Source organism: Lolium perenne, chromosome 3 (assembly GCF_019359855.2).
Source record: "Lolium perenne isolate Kyuss_39 chromosome 3, Kyuss_2.0, whole genome shotgun sequence".
NCBI classification, from domain to species: domain Eukaryota; kingdom Viridiplantae; phylum Streptophyta; class Magnoliopsida; order Poales; family Poaceae; genus Lolium; species Lolium perenne.
The window spans coordinates 32,320,421-32,336,647 of record NC_067246.2 but is presented as its reverse complement, the minus strand read 5'-3'; the positions used below and the strand labels follow the sequence as shown (position 1 = coordinate 32,336,647).

Sequence of the window (16,227 nt, the reverse complement as noted above, 5' to 3'; positions counted from 1 at the left end):
CACGTGGGTCAGCTCAGGCTCGGGGAGGCTCAAGATGGGAGCCATAGGATGAACTAGAGGCGAAATCCATAAGCGGCTCCGGTTGCATGGTTACTAGAGCTCGGAGTCTATTTTTTGTTCGGTGACCAAGTGTTTTTCTAGTACTCGTACAACTATTTTTTGGCAATTATTTTGAAACAGATGGAGTACGAGAAGTTGCTTGCAGTAACTCTTGACCATTTCATTCTCGAGAACAAAAGTCCTTACCTTTTCAAAATCTTATAATGGCACCAATATAATCCTTTTAATCTAGCACTAGGTGTTCCTGTTTTTCCCCTTAAAACCACATGAGCCAGTTTGACTCCAAGCTTGGCTTCTTATCCAATCCAAAGTCCAAACATATGCATGCATACATACGGACAGACATTGTATAAGGGACTATCTATTTGGCAACCGAGTGTTTTCCTTTTCGGTAACACCTGAATTTTCTGTCCAATGATGCAGCGACAACTGTCGTGGTCTCTCTCCTCTTCCTAACAGAACAATGAAGGAGATATGCCCTAGAGGCAATAATAAAGTGGTTATTATTTATATCTTTATGTTTATGATAAATGTTTATATATCATGCTAGAATTGTATTAACCGAAACATTAGTACATGTGTGATATGTAGACAAACAAGAAGTCCCTAGTATGCCTCTTAAACTAGCTTGTTGATTAATGGATGATTAGTTTCATAATCATGAACATTGGATGTTATTAATAACAAGGTTATGTCATTGTGTGAATGATATAATGGACACACCCAATTAAGCGTAGCATAAGATCTCGTCATTAAGTTATTTGCTATAAGCTTTCGAAACATAGTTACCTAGTCCTTATGACCATGAGATCATGTAAATCACTTATACCGGAAAGGTACTTTGATTACACCAAACACCACTGCGTAAATGGGTGGCTATAAAGGTGGGATTAAGTATCCGGAAAGTATGAGTTGAGGCATATGGATCAACAGTGGGATTTGTCCATCCCGATGACGGATAGATATACTCTGGGCCCTCTCGGTGGAATGTCGTCTAATGTCTTGCAAGCATATGAATGAGTTCATAAGAGACCACATACCACGGTACGAGTAAAGAGTACTTGTCAGGAGACGAGGTTGAACAAGGTATAGAGTGATACCGAAGATCAAACCTCGGACAAGTAATATATCGCGAGACAAAGGGAATTGGTAATATATGTGAATGGTTCATTCGATCACTAAAGTCATCGTTGAATATGTGGGAGCCATTATGGATCTCCAGATCCCGCTATTGGTTATTGGTCGGAGTGAGTACTCAACCATGTCCGCATAGTTCTCGAACCGTAGGGTGACACACTTAAAGTTGGATGTTGAAATGGTAGCACTTGAAATATGGAATGGAGTTCTAATATTTGTTCGGAGTCCCGGATGAGATCCCGGACATCACGAGGAGTTCCGGAATGGTCCGGAGAATAAGATTCATATATAGGATGTCATTTTATGTGAAATAAAATGTCGCGGAAGGTTCTATGGAAGGTTCTAGAAGGTTCTAGAAAAGTCCGGAAGAAACCACCAAGGAAGGTGGAGTCCACATGGGACTCCACCACCATGGCCGGCCAGCCCTAGATGGGGTGGAGTCCCAAGTGGACTCCACCATAGGGGGCCGGCCACCCCCCCACATGGGAGGTGGAAATCCCACCCTTTGGGTAGGAGTCCTAGTTGGGCTAGGTTTCCCCTCTTATGGAAGGTTTTGGTTTCGGGTCTTATTCGAAGACTTGGACACCAACACTTGGGATCCACCTATATAATGAGGGGCCAAGGGAGGGGGCCGGCCACCCCTAGACCACAAGCTGGCCGCCCCCCATAGAGTGGCCGGCCACCCCTCCCAAACCCTAGCCAAGCTCCTCTCCACCATATCTCCCGCGTAGCTTAGCGAAGCTCCGCCGGACTTCTTCACCGCCACCGACACCACGCCGTCGTGCTGTCGGATTCAAGAGGAGCTACTACTTCCGCTGCCCGCTGGAACGGGGAGGTGGACGTCGTCTTCATCAACAACCGAACGTGTGACCGAGTACGGAGGTGCTGCCCGTTCGTGGCGCCGAACCGATCGTGATCAAGATCTTCTACGCGCTTTTGCAAGCGGCAAGTGAACGTCTACCGCAGCAACAAGAGCCTAATCTTGTAGGCTTTGGAATCTCTTCAAGGGTGAGACTCGATACCCCTCGTTGCTACCGTCTTCTAGATTGCATCTTGGCTTGGATTGCGTGTTCGCGGTAGGAAATTTTTTGTTTTCTATGCAACGTTATCCTACAGTGGTATCAGAGCCGTGTCTATGCATAGATGGTTGCACGAGTAGAACACAATGGTTTGTGGGCGTTGATGCTCTTGTTATCTTTAGTTTGAGTACTTTGCATCTTTATGGCATAGTGGGATGAAGCGGCTCGGACTAACTTTACATGACCGCGTTCATGAGACTTGTTCCTCGTTCGACATGCAACTTGTATTGCATAAGAGGCTTTGCGGGTGTCTGTCTCTCCTACTATAGTAGAGATTCAATTTACTCTTCTATTGAAAACATTAGTATCAACGTTGTGGTTCATGTTCGTAGGTAGATTAGATCTCTCTCGAAAACCCTAAACCACGTAAAATATGCAAACCAAATTAGAGACGTCTAACTTGTTTTTGCAGGGTTTGGTGATGTGATATGGCCATAATGTGATGATGAATATGTATGAGATGATCATTATTGTATTGTGGCAACCGGCAGGAGCCTTATGGTTGTCTTTGAATTTCATGTTGAGTAGTATTTCAAAGTAGTTGTAATAGTTGCTACATGGAGGACAATCATGAAGACGGCGCCATTGACCTTGACGCTACGCCAACGATGATGGAGATCATGCCCGAAGATGATGAAGATCATGTCCGTGCTTTGGAGATGAAGATCAAAGGCGCAAAGACAAAAGGGCCATATCATATCACATATGAACTGCATGTGATGTTAATCCTTTTTATGCATCTTATTTTGCTTAGATCACGACGGTAGCATTATAAGATGATCCCTCACTAAAATCTCAAGATAATAAAGTGTTCATCCTTAGTAGCACCGTTGCCAAGACTTGTCGTTTCGAAGCATCTCGTGATGATCGGGTGTGATAGAATCAACAAGTGCATACAACGGGTGCAAGACAGTTTTGCACATGCGGATACTAAGGTGGCCTTGACGAGCCTAGCATGTACAGACATGGTCTCGGAACACGTGATACCGAAAGGTAGAGCATGAATCATATGGTTGATATGATGAACACTTTGAGTGTTCGCCATTGAAATCACACCTTGTCTCGTGATGATCGGACATAGGTGCGGTGGATTTGGTTCGTGTGATCACTAAGACAATGCGAGGGATATTGTTTTGAGTGGGAGTTCACCTAGGGTTTTAATTATGTTGAATTAAAATTTGAACTCAATTTGTCATAAACTTAGTCTAAACTATTGCAAATATATGTTGTAGAGATGGCGTCCCCAATCAATTTTAATCAGTTCCTAGAGAAAGAGAAACTTAAGAGCAACGGTAGCAACTTCACCGACTGGTTCCGTCATGTGAGGATCTTCCTCTCTGGCGGAAATCTGCAATTTGTGCTTGATGCACCGCTAGGTGACCCTCCGGCAGAAGATGAATCCGATGAAGTAAAAGCTATTTACGCAACTCGGAAAACTCGGTACTCTCAAGTTCGTGTGCCATCCTGTGCGGTGCGGAATCCGATCTTCAAAAACGTTTTGAGCACCATGATCCTCATGAGTTGATGAATGAGCTGAAAGCTATATTCGAGACTCATGCGGCGATGGAATGCTATGAAGCATCGAAACATTTCTTCAATTGTATGATGGAAGAAGGCAGCTCTGTTAGTGAGCACTTGCTCGCCATGAACGTGCATGCTAAGAAACTCTTTGACTTGTTAATAGTGATTACTAACAGATCGGGATTAATCGTGTCCTTCAATCACTGCCACCAAGTTACAAGAACTTTGTGATGAACTACAATATGCGAACATGAACAAGGAGTTACCTGAACTCTTTGGCATGCTAAAAGCTATGAGACTGAGATCAAGAAAGAGCACCAAGTGTTGATGGTCAACAAGACCACCAAGCCAAGAAACAGGCAAGTCTAAGGGTAAATTCAAGAAGGGTGGCAAGAAAGCTGCCACGCCTCCTATGAAACCTAAGAACGGCCCTAAGCCTGATGCTGAGTGCTATTACTGCAAGGAGAAGGGACACTGGAAGCGTAATTTCTCCAAGTATCTGGCTGATCTGAAGAGCGGCCTTGTCAAGAAGAAGAAAGAAGGTATATCCGATATACATGTTATAAATGTTTATCTCACCGGTTCTCGTTCTAGTACACTGGTATTTGATACCGGTTCGGTTGCTCATATCTGTAACTCGAAACAGAACTAAAGAATAAACGAAGACTACTGAAAGATGAAGTGACGATGCGCGTTGGAAATGGATCCAAAGTCGATGTGATCGCTGTCGGCACACTTCCTCTACATCTACCTTCGGGATTAGTTTTAAGCCTAAATAATTGTTATTTTGTACCCGCGTTGAGCATGAACATTATATCTGGATCTTGTTTAATGCAAGACGGTTATTCATTCAAGTCTGAGAATAATAGTTGTTCTATTTTTATGAATAATATCTTTTATGGTCGAGCACCACAAAAGAATGGCTTATTTCTGTTAGATCTCGATAGTAGTGATACGCATATACATAACATTGATGCTAAGCGAATTAAACTTAATGATAATTCTACTTATATGTGGTAATCGTCTTGGTCATATTGGAGTGAAACGCATGAAGAAACTCCATCTTGATGGATTACTTGAATCACTTGACTTTGAGTCACTTGATAGATGCGAAGCATGTCTAATGGGAAAAATGACAAAGACTCCATTTTCTCAGTATGATGGAGCGAGCCATCGACTTATTGGAAATCATACATACCGATGTATGTGGACCAATGAGCGTAGCATCGCGCGGTGGTTATCGTTATGTTCTAACCTTCACAGATGATCTGAGTAGATATGGGTATATCTATTTCATGAAACATAAATCCGAAACTTTCGAGAAGTTTAAGAAATTTCAAAGTGAAGTAGAAAATCAACGTAACAAGAAGATCAAATTTCTACGATCTGATCGTGGAGGTGAATATCTGAGTTATGAGTTTGGCATGCATTTAAAGAAATGCGGAATACTTTCACAATTGACACCGCCGGGAACACCTCAACGAAACGGTGTGTTCGAACGTCGTAATCGAACTCTCTTAGATATGGTTCGTAGTATGATGTCTCTTACTGATTTGCCGTTATCATTTTGGAGTTATGCATTAGAGACAGCCGCATTCACTTTAAATAGAGCACCATCAAAATCCGTAGAAACGACACCGTATGAATTATGGTTTAATAAGAAACCTAAGTCATCGTTCTCGAAAGTTTGGGGTTGCGAAGCCTATGTAAAGAAGTTACAACCGGACAAGCTAGAACCCAAAGCGGAGAAATGCGTCTTCATAGGTTATCCTAAGGAAACTATAGGGTACACTTTCTATCACAGATCCGAAGGTAAAATCTTTGTTGCTAAGAACGGAACCTTTCTTGAGAAAGAATTTCTCACTAAAGAAGTGACTGGAAGAAAAGTAGAACTCGATGAGATTGATGAATCTATACTCGTTGATCAGAGTAGCGCGATCTGAAATTGTACTGCATCGCCTACACCGGCAACAGAGGAAGCTAATGATAATGATCATGAAACTTCGAATGAGGAAACTACTGAACCTCGCAGATCGACAAGGGAACGTGCCACTCCTGATTGGTATGATCCTTGTCTAAATGTCATGATTGTAGATAACAATGATGAGGACCCTGCGACGTATGAAGAAGCGATGATGAGCCCAGATTCCAACAAATGGCAAGAAGCCATGAAATCCGAAATGGGATCCATGTATGATAACAAAGTATGGACTTTGGTAGACTTACCTGATAGCCGAAAGGCTGTCGAGAATAAATGGATCTTCAAGAGAAAAACAGATGCTGATGGTAATATTACTGTCTATAAAGCTCGACTTGTCGCAAAGGGTTTCCGACAAATTCAAGGAGTTGACTACGATGAGACTTTCTCACCTGTAGCGAAGCTAAAATCTGTGAGGATTTTGTTAGCAATAGCTGCATTTTTCGATTATGAGATTTGGCAGATGGATGTCAAAACGGCGTTCCTTAATGGAGACATTGAGGAAGAGTTGTATATGGTACAACCCAAAGGTTTTGTCGATCCTAAAAATGCTGACAAAGTATGCAAACTTCAGCGTTCAATCTATGGACTGAAGCAAGCATCAAGAAGTTGGAACCGACGCTTTGATAAGGTGATCAAAGACTTCGGGTTTATACAGTGTCATGGAGAGGCCTGTATTTACAAGAAAGTGAGTGGGAGCTCTGTAGCATTCCTGATATTATATGTAGATGACATATTATTGATCGGGAATGATATAGAACTATTAAGCAGTGTTAAGGGTTATTTGAATAATAGTTTTTCAATGAAAGACCTTGGTGAAGCATCGTATATATTAGGCATCAAGATTTATAGAGATAGATCAAGACGCCTAATAGGGCTATCACTGAGTACATTTCTGGTCAAGATTCTAAAGAAATTTAGAATGGACGAAAGTAATAAAGTGTTCTTACCTATGTTACTGTGCAAGGTATTGAGTAAAACTCAAGGACCGGCTACGGCGAGAAGAAAGAGAAAGGATGAGTAACATCCCCTATGCCTCGGCAAAGAGGATCTATCATGTATGCCATGCTATGTACTAGACCGGATATAGCACATGCCGTTAGTTTGACTAGCAGATATCAAAGTGATCCAGAATGGAACATCGGACAGCTGGTCAAGAATATCCTGAAGTACTTGAAAAGAACTAAGGATATGTTTCTTTGTTATGGAGGTGACCAAGAGCTCGTTGTAAATGGTTACACCGATGCAAGTTGGAACACCGATCCCGATGACTCTAAGTCACAATCTGGGTACGTGTTTATATTGAATGGTGCTGCGAGCAGCTGGGCAAGCTCGAAGCGGTGCACGGTGGCGAAGTCTTCAACGAGAATCAGAGTACATAGCGGCTTCAGAGGCTTCATCGTAAGCGGTATGGATGAAGAGGTTCATTGTAGAGCTCGGTGTGGTTCCTAGTGCATTGGACCCATTAATCATTTACCGTGATAACATGGGTGCCATCGCCAATGCACAAGAGCCAAGGTCACACAAGAGGCTGAAGCATATCAAGCTGCGTTACCACTCGATTCGCGAGTACATCGAAGATGGAGAAGTAAAGATTTGCAAAGTACACACTGATCTGAATGTAGCAGATCCGTTGACTAAAGCTCTCCCTAGGGCAAAGTATGACCAACACCAGAATGCCATGGGTGTTAGGTATATTACAATGTAATCTAGATTATTGACTCTAGTGCAAGTGGGAGACTGAAGGAGATATGCCCTAGAGGCAATAATAAAGTGGTTATTATTTATATCTTTATGTTTATGATAAATGTTTATATATCATGCTAGAATTGTATTAACCGAAACATTAGTACATGTGTGATATGTAGACAAACAAGAAGTCCCTAGTATGCCTCTTAAACTAGCTTGTTGATTAATGGATGATTAGTTTCATAATCATGAACATTGGATGTTATTAATAACAAGGTTATGTCATTGTGTGAATGATATAATGGACACACCCAATTAAGCGTAGCATAAGATCTCGTCATTAAGTTATTTGCTATAAGCTTTCGAAACATAGTTACCTAGTCCTTATGACCATGAGATCATGTAAATCACTTATACCGGAAAGGTACTTTGATTACACCAAACACCACTGCGTAAATGGGTGGCTATAAAGGTGGGATTAAGTATCCGGAAAGTATGAGTTGAGGCATATGGATCAACAGTGGGATTTGTCCATCCCGATGACGGATAGATATACTCACGGGCCCTCTCGGTGGAATGTCGTCTAATGTCTTGCAAGCATATGAATGAGTTCATAAGAGACCACATACCACGGTACGAGTAAAGAGTACTTGTCAGGAGACGAGGTTGAACAAGGTATAGAGTGATACCGAAGATCAAACCTCGGACAAGTAATATATCGCGAGACAAAGGGAATTGGTAATATATGTGAATGGTTCATTCGATCACTAAAGTCATCGTTGAATATGTGGGAGCCATTATGGATCTCCGTATCCCGCTATTGGTTATTGGTCGGAGTGAGTACTCAACCATGTCCGCATAGTTCTCGAACCGTAGGGTGACACAATTAAAGTTGGATGTTGAAATGTTAGAACTTTAAATATGGAATGGAGTTAGAATATTTGTTCTGAGTCCCGGATGAGATCCCGGACATCACGAGGAGTTCCGGAATGGTCCGGAGAATAAGATTCATATATAGGATGTCATTTTATGTGAAATAAAATGTCGCGGAAGGTTCTATGGAAGGTTCTAGAAGGTTCTAGAAAAGTCCGGAAGAAACCACCAAGGAAGGTGGAGTCCACATGGGACTCCACCACCATGGCCGGCCAGCCCTAGATGGGGTGGAGTCCCAAGTGGACTCCACCATAGGGGGCCGGCCACCCCCCCACATGGGAGGTGGAAATCCCACCCTTTGGGTAGGAGTCCTAGTTGGGCTAGGTTTCCCCTCTTATGGAAGGTTTTGGTTTCGGGTCTTATTCGAAGACTTGGACACCAACACTTGGGATCCACCTATATAATGAGGGGCCAAGGGAGGGGGCCGGCCACCCCTAGACCACAAGCTGGCCGCCCCCCATAGAGTGGCCGGCCACCCCTCCCAAACCCTAGCCAAGCTCCTCTCCACCATATCTCCCGCGTAGCTTAGCGAAGCTCCGCCGGACTTCTTCACCGCCACCGACACCACGCCGTCGTGCTGTCGGATTCAAGAGGAGCTACTACTTCCGCTGCCCGCTGGAACGGGGAGGTGGACGTCGTCTTCATCAACAACCGAACGTGTGACCGAGTACGGAGGTGCTGCCCGTTCGTGGCGCCGGAACCGATCGTGATCAAGATCTTCTACGCGCTTTTGCAAGCGGCAAGTGAACGTCTACCGCAGCAACAAGAGCCTCCTCTTGTAGGCTTTGGAATCTCTTCAAGGGTGAGACTCGATACCCCCTCGTTGCTACCGTCTTCTAGATTGCATCTTGGCTTGGATTGCGTGTTCGCGGTAGGAAAATTTTTGTTTTCTATGCAACGTTATCCTACAAACAAAAGGTCGTTTTCTTGTCTGGTTTTTCTCCGGTTCTCTTTCTAACAACGGAAAAAACCCAACTCCCGGCGTTGGCTCGTGGGCACCTTCTGGCGACGCACGAAAAGCAGACAACAAGAACACAACCAGTCGCCAGATCCAAAACACAGGAGACGAGTACCGAAACAAGCAGAAAAAGGAGAGGGAAAACCCTCCATGATCTAGATGGAAGAGGATGTCGATTGTTGATGCAGAATCCATCCTGGAGAACACCCAACTTAGCCAGGTTCTTCTACTTCCCTCCTAGAATCTCTGTCGTCTTTCCTCTCTGTTGCTCTTTTGTTCCTGCAAAAAAATCAAGGGAAGAACAGAAAAAGTAAGAGATGATAGACGGGGGAACTATGCTTGTTCATGAATTTACTTGTACATGATTCTACTTGTTCAGATTCATATAATCCCATCAAGGATTCTACTTGTTCAATTAATGAAATCTGAGAAATAAGAAAAGTTACAGATAAAATACTGACATAAAAGAAGAAGACATGTATTAACTTCAGATTCATATAATCAATGTACATAACAAGTGAACATACATGTGTGAGAAGTTAATACAAATAAACAGAATAGATTCCTGGTGAAAGAAACATATAGTTTTCGGCTAACTATAACAGAACAAAACCAACTAACATTCTTTGAAGCAGACACGACACTGCCAAAAAGCCATCACATACATATTTCTACAAAAGGATGCAAAATGGTATCATTTTCAGAAAATTCACTTGAAAAAAAAAGCACATCAACAACGGAAGCATGTTCAAAAAATATGAACTGTTTCTTCATGACTAGAAACTAAAGCTTTTCGTACTGGTATATCTAACTTCATGTATCATATATTTACACTGCATTTACACTACCTTGTGTGTAGTTTACAACATATTTACACTGCATTTACAAGTATATTTACATGTATTTAACACTGTGAAAAAAGAAACAAATGTATTTACAGTGTACATGCGCTTGCAATTACATTTGCATCAGTGCATGTTAGCGGTGATACACTGTAAATGCAGGCTAAATTACTTAGCGGTGATACAACAACAACAACAACAACAACAACATCAAAGCATTTTCCCAAGCAAGTTGGGGTAGGCTAGATATGAAACCCAGCAGAAACAAAAGGTAAATTTTCTTAGGATTTACAGTGTATTTGCAGTGCATTGAAATGAAAAAATAGGTCGGTTTTAACTGATACATTTCAATTCATGTGCAGACTAAATTACTTAGAAAATAATTATGCAAATTAATTATCAAATCTGAAAACCAAAAACATCAAGGAAAAACTTTAAATTTGCCATGATGTATTTTCAGTGTATGTTAGTAGTGTATATACTGTAAATGCAAACTAAATTACTAAGTGGTGGCACACTATAAATGCATGTGAAATTACTTAGGATTTACAGTATATGTACATTGTATTTACAGTGTAAACCACCAAGTCCAAAACAGGAGCATATAATTTCGCATGATGTATGTTCAGAGTATGTTAGCACTGTAAATGCAAGCCAAATTTCTAAGTGGTGACACAGTGTAAATGCATGCGAAATTACTCAGGATTTACAGTATATGTACATTGTATTTACAGTGTAGACCACCAAATCCAAAACATGTGCATATAATTTCAGGTTCAAGACTATGTGTTCAAAACAACAAGCGGATAGGTACCTTTTACTTCTTCCAGGCTCCAGGACCACAACACACTGTAAACCAACGCAACCTGCTGGCTGTTGCTTGCACTTCAGAACCAAGTGGACATCCTCATTCAGTCTTGGAGAGAAAGATCGTTTCGTGCTGCTGCGATTTTCAGACAGACCGTTACTAGATTCTTCAGGAGATAAGAATCCTAAAATAAAAGGAAACAAGTTCATAGTAAGATTTACTGTATCCCATCCATTCTGAAATGGTCATCAGCCATATTGAAGACACGCATTTCTTACAAACACGCTTTTGTATTTCTTTACAGTGTGTGTACAAGTTAACGCTAATAGGTAGGACATAGCTACGTGCTCTGGTGAAAGGGGCGGCAAGCCGGCAGTGGCAAAAATTCATCCAGGGGTTATTCACTTACTAGGCTAATGTCAAAATGGACAGTAACCTTAATTATAGCACAGCGATCAGAACAAAATGAGGAGAAAGAAAATGGCATATCTCACAGAGTTATATACACTGAACACCTGAACATACATTGCATATATATCCCCCATGACTGTCTATCCATTATTAAAAACTGGTACAAATACAAGAGAATTTACACTGCATATACATCCCCATGGCTATGTATATCCAAACTGTCAAATGACTGTATATCCATCAACAAATTGGCTGCCCAAAACCAACACAGACAATCAAACGTGTTATTTTAAGTTAACAAAAAGATGAAACGAATTGCACAAGCGAACACTTAAGACATGGGCAGAAGCATAGTTGAGAAAGAGACAAAAACAATACAAACACTACACTACTTAGACTACAAACTGAACACGCTTGGCACCAAGTGCAGCTCAGAACTGACAGCATATACATTTGCAGCTCACAACTGACAGAATAGCAACTCGTATATGTGAACTAAAAACATGGTTGTATACACTACATATAAATCTGGATGCGGAAAATTGCATCTCTCCCCACATGGTAGAAACAGGTGCAGCTGAACCTATAAACATCCAAAAATGTCCATAAAACCTATTGCAAAAACACACTGACAACTCACTTCTCATGAGGGATGAAAATCCACAGAACAAGTGAAGAACAATTACTCGCACTCACCTCTCATGAAACTGTGTTCCAGCCGCTACTACATATATGACAATTTATCCCCCAAACATACTCACGGTGGTGTGCAAAAAACAACACTCAGGTCGATCTACTGAAAACAACACTCAGGTCGATTCCTTCGGCTCATGAGCCCTGTATACCTTCCATGCTACTCGATTTCTCCTGCTCATGAGCAAACACCAGAGAAGTGCTGTATAAAAACACCAGTAGCATCCACTAAAAATCCCCCAGCTCCCCCACTGTTCACCAATACCCTAGACGGCGACAAAAACTTGGCTAGAAAGCAACACGCGGGTCTCCTAAAACTCACGGCGTTGTTTTTGACGAGTAGGCATGGATGAACATTGAATTCGCGCGGAACTCGACGCGCGGCGATGGAGAAAGTTCGGCGCAGAACAGCTACGACCTAGCGACGACTGCCTCCTCCCCCAACCCCCCGCACAGTACGTAAGGGCGCAGCGAGCTGCGTGGCGAACACAGGAGCGCGCGCTCCCAAAGACCGCCGACCGCTGGCGGCGAATCCTTGCCGCTCTCCTCTGCCTCTGGGTGTTCCTCTGGTGGAGAATTTGGGTGAAATGAGGACGGGAAGAAAATGAAGAAAATGGCCCACACGTAAGGGTAAAAGGAAAAAATGGCGTTGATGGCCTGTGGGCTCCCGACTCCCGTCCGTTCTCTCGCGCGAGAAAAGAAAAACCGAAGAAAAGAAGAAAATAACCGGAACCGTACTCGACGCGGACGTGCGGAAGAAAAAAAAAAGAACAAAATTAGCGGCCGAAACAAAACACAAGCAACGTATGAAAAACATTCCGAGTGTTGTCGAATTGAAAAACAACCGGTTGCAAGATAGCAAAAGTGTTGTATAATGGAGATAATTAATGAAAATAGAACAAATCAAGCATCTGGTCGATGCATGATGGACAGCTCGCTTGATGTATCGACCAAATAGCGTGGAAATCACATTCTTTAATTTATCTTCGTTTGAAGAGATCAGCATGGGGCCAAGATGAAGATTCATTCCTAAGCAAACGATGTCAAATTGTCAACTACAAGCATCAAGGTTCAAGGATGGCTCCCGCCCACATATAATAGTCGATCCAAGCATACCAGTATACCACCCCAGCCCAACCGCAGGTAGCTGGTCGGAGAGCACAGGAGATGGCCGGAGAAAGAGGAGGAGAGGAGGTGACGCTGCTGGGCCACTGGGGGAGCCCGTACGTGATCCGGGTCCGGCTAGCCCTCTACCTCAACGGCGTTCCTTACACCTACGTCGAGGAGGACCTTCGCAGCAAGAGCGACCTGCTCCTCCGCTCCAACCCCGTCCACCAGTCCGTGCCCGTGCTCATCCACAACGGCCGCCCCGTCTGCGAGTCCCAGGTCATCCTCCAGTACATCGACGAGGTCTTCGTCGCCGGCTCCAGCGGCGGCGCGACGTCGTCGGCCGTCTCCCTCCTCCCCGCCGACCCCCACGCGCGCGCCGTCGCCCGGTTCTGGGCGGCCTACGTGGACGACGAGATCGGCGCGCCGTGGGACAAGGCGTTCAGGGCCGGGACGGAGGAGGAGAGGGCGGAGTGGATGGGGAAGGTGGCGGCGGCAGTGCCGGGTCTGGAGCGGGGGCTGAGGGAGTGCACCCGACGGGGGTCGCAATGGCTGCTTCTTCGGCGGGGCCGGTGGAGTCGGCTACGTCGACGTCGTGCTCGGCGGCGTGGCGCCGTACGTGCACGCGATGGAGAAGGTCTCCGGCCTGAGGCTGTTTGACGGCGAAAGGACGCCGCTGCTGGCGGCGTGGCTCGAGCGGTTCGGCGAGCTCGAGGTCGCGAGGGCCGTGCTGCCGGACGTGGACCGAGTGGTGGGATACGTCAGGATGATACACGCCAAGAACGCCGCAAAGGGTGGAGAGTCACTACAGGAAAATTCATCACTGCCGTGCGTTGCACCTTTGCCGTGCGCTGCTTCACGGCAAAGGATTCTTTGCCGTGCAAGGTTGCACGGCAAAGAAGGCAACCACGGCAAAACAAATTAGAGCACACGGCAAAGAAGCATAGCACGGCAAAAGCCCAGAGACAACGCACGGCAAAGAAAAACGGCACGGCAAAGACTATAAACAACGCACGGCAAAGAAATACTCACGGCAAAGGCCAGAAAAGGCCCACGGCAAAGAAAATACACGGCATACCGCCAGGCAGGGCCCACCACTACGGCCCAGGTGACGGGGCCGTGGTGACGGCAGGGCTTTGCCGTGTGCCTTACCGTCAAGCACGGCAAAGATTTGAACCTCCAAATTCTATTTCACCGCGAAAATTTCCCGCCATTTTATTTTATAACCCGCGAAAATGGCCTGCCCGAATGATTCAACGCGGGAAGCTTCTTTGCCGTGTAAGTGTGCACGGCAAAGGATTCTTTGCCGTGTAACCACGCACGGCAAAGGCTTCTTTGCCGTGTAACCGTGCACGGCAAAGAGCTTTTTTTTACCCCTTCTTTCCCTCCATTTTCTTTTAGCACACAATTTATATGTTTAGGTCATAGGTAAATTACACCTTCCACGACACTTACTAGGCGGACGCACCTGGGGGTTCAACATTGGATACAACACCACACTAGTGTACACACCATGCATGTGGGCATTCCCACCCGAAGGTAGATTTTCGGACAAACCCTAATTCCGCTAAACACGCTGTCTACATTATTGACTGGGCACCGGCGTCGCCTCCCTGGTGGACTTATGCCTCCATTTGAGCTTGGCTAGGTCATAGGAGCATGTGGTGACAAGGACCACCCCATATGCTCTCGGGATTAGCCCCTCTCTGGAGTTCCTCACATACGTCCCAAACATGGCTAAGTGTCGTCAGCGCATGTGCGTGTAGCCGAACGCACCCGGGGGTTCAACATTGGATACAACAACACTCCACCACACTAGTGTACACACACCATGTGGACACACACAAGTTTAGGGTTACGATAACGGTTTAGGGTTAGGCTTACAGTTAGGGTTAGGGTCACACCGGGTTGACATGTGTTGCACAATTTGGTGAATTATACCTTCCACGACACTTACTAGGCCCACATGCAAGATTTGTTGAGATTTCGGTGCTCCGGCGGTCATTCTCCAGCTAAAACACCCCATAGGCCCTTAGGGTTAGCGTCTCCCAGGAGTTCCTCTCATACGTCCAGAACATGGCTAAGTGTCGTCAGCGCATGTGCGTGTAGCCGGACGCACCCGGGGGTTCAACATTGGATACAACAACACTCCAGCACACTAGTGTACACACCATGTGGGTATCCCACCCTCCAAAGGTAGATTTTCGGAAAAACCCTGATTCTGTTGATCACGCGGTCTACATCATTGTCTGGGCACCGGCGTCGCCTCCCTGGTGGACTTATGCCTCCATTTGACCTTTGCTAGGTCATAGGAGCATGTGGTGACAAGGACCACCCCATATGCTCTTGGGATTAGCCCCTCTCTGGAGTTCCTCACATACGTCCCAAACATGGCTAAGTGTCGTCAGCGCATGTGCGTGTAGCCGGACGCACCTGGGGGTTCAACATTGGATACAAGAACACTCGACCACACTAGTGTACACACACAAGTTTAGGGTTACGGTAACGGTTTAGGGTTAGGCTTACGCTTAGGGTTAGGGTCACATCGGGTTGACATGTGTTGCACAATTTGGTGAATTATACCTTCCACGACACTTACTAGGCCCACATGCAAGATTTGTTGAGATTTCGGTGCTCCGGCGGTCATTCTCCAGCTAAAACACCCCATAGGCCCTTAGGGTTAGCGCCTCCCGGGAGTTCCTCTCATACGTCCAGAACATGGCTAAGTGTCGTCAGCGCATGTGCGTGTAGCCGGACGCACCCGAGGGTTCAACATTGGATGCAACAACACTCCAGCACACTAGTGTACACACCATGTGGGTATCCCACCCTCCAAAGGTAGATTTTCGGAAAAACCCTGATTCTGTTGATCACGCGGTCTATATCATTGTCTGGGCACCGGCGTCGCCTCCCTGGTGGACTTATGCCTCCAATTGACCTTTGCTAGGTCATAGGAGCATGTGGTGACAAGGACCACCCCATATGCTCTTGGGATTAGCCCCTCTCTGGAG

General features: G+C 44.9%; 1 pseudogene; it reads left to right on the top strand.

Annotated features, from left to right (window-relative positions):
* The first annotated feature begins 13,265 nt into the window (after positions 1 to 13,265).
* LOC139837838 (probable glutathione S-transferase GSTU6) lies at positions 13,266 to 14,141 on the top strand (annotated as a pseudogene).
* The last annotated feature ends 2,086 nt before the right edge of the window (positions 14,142 to 16,227 follow it).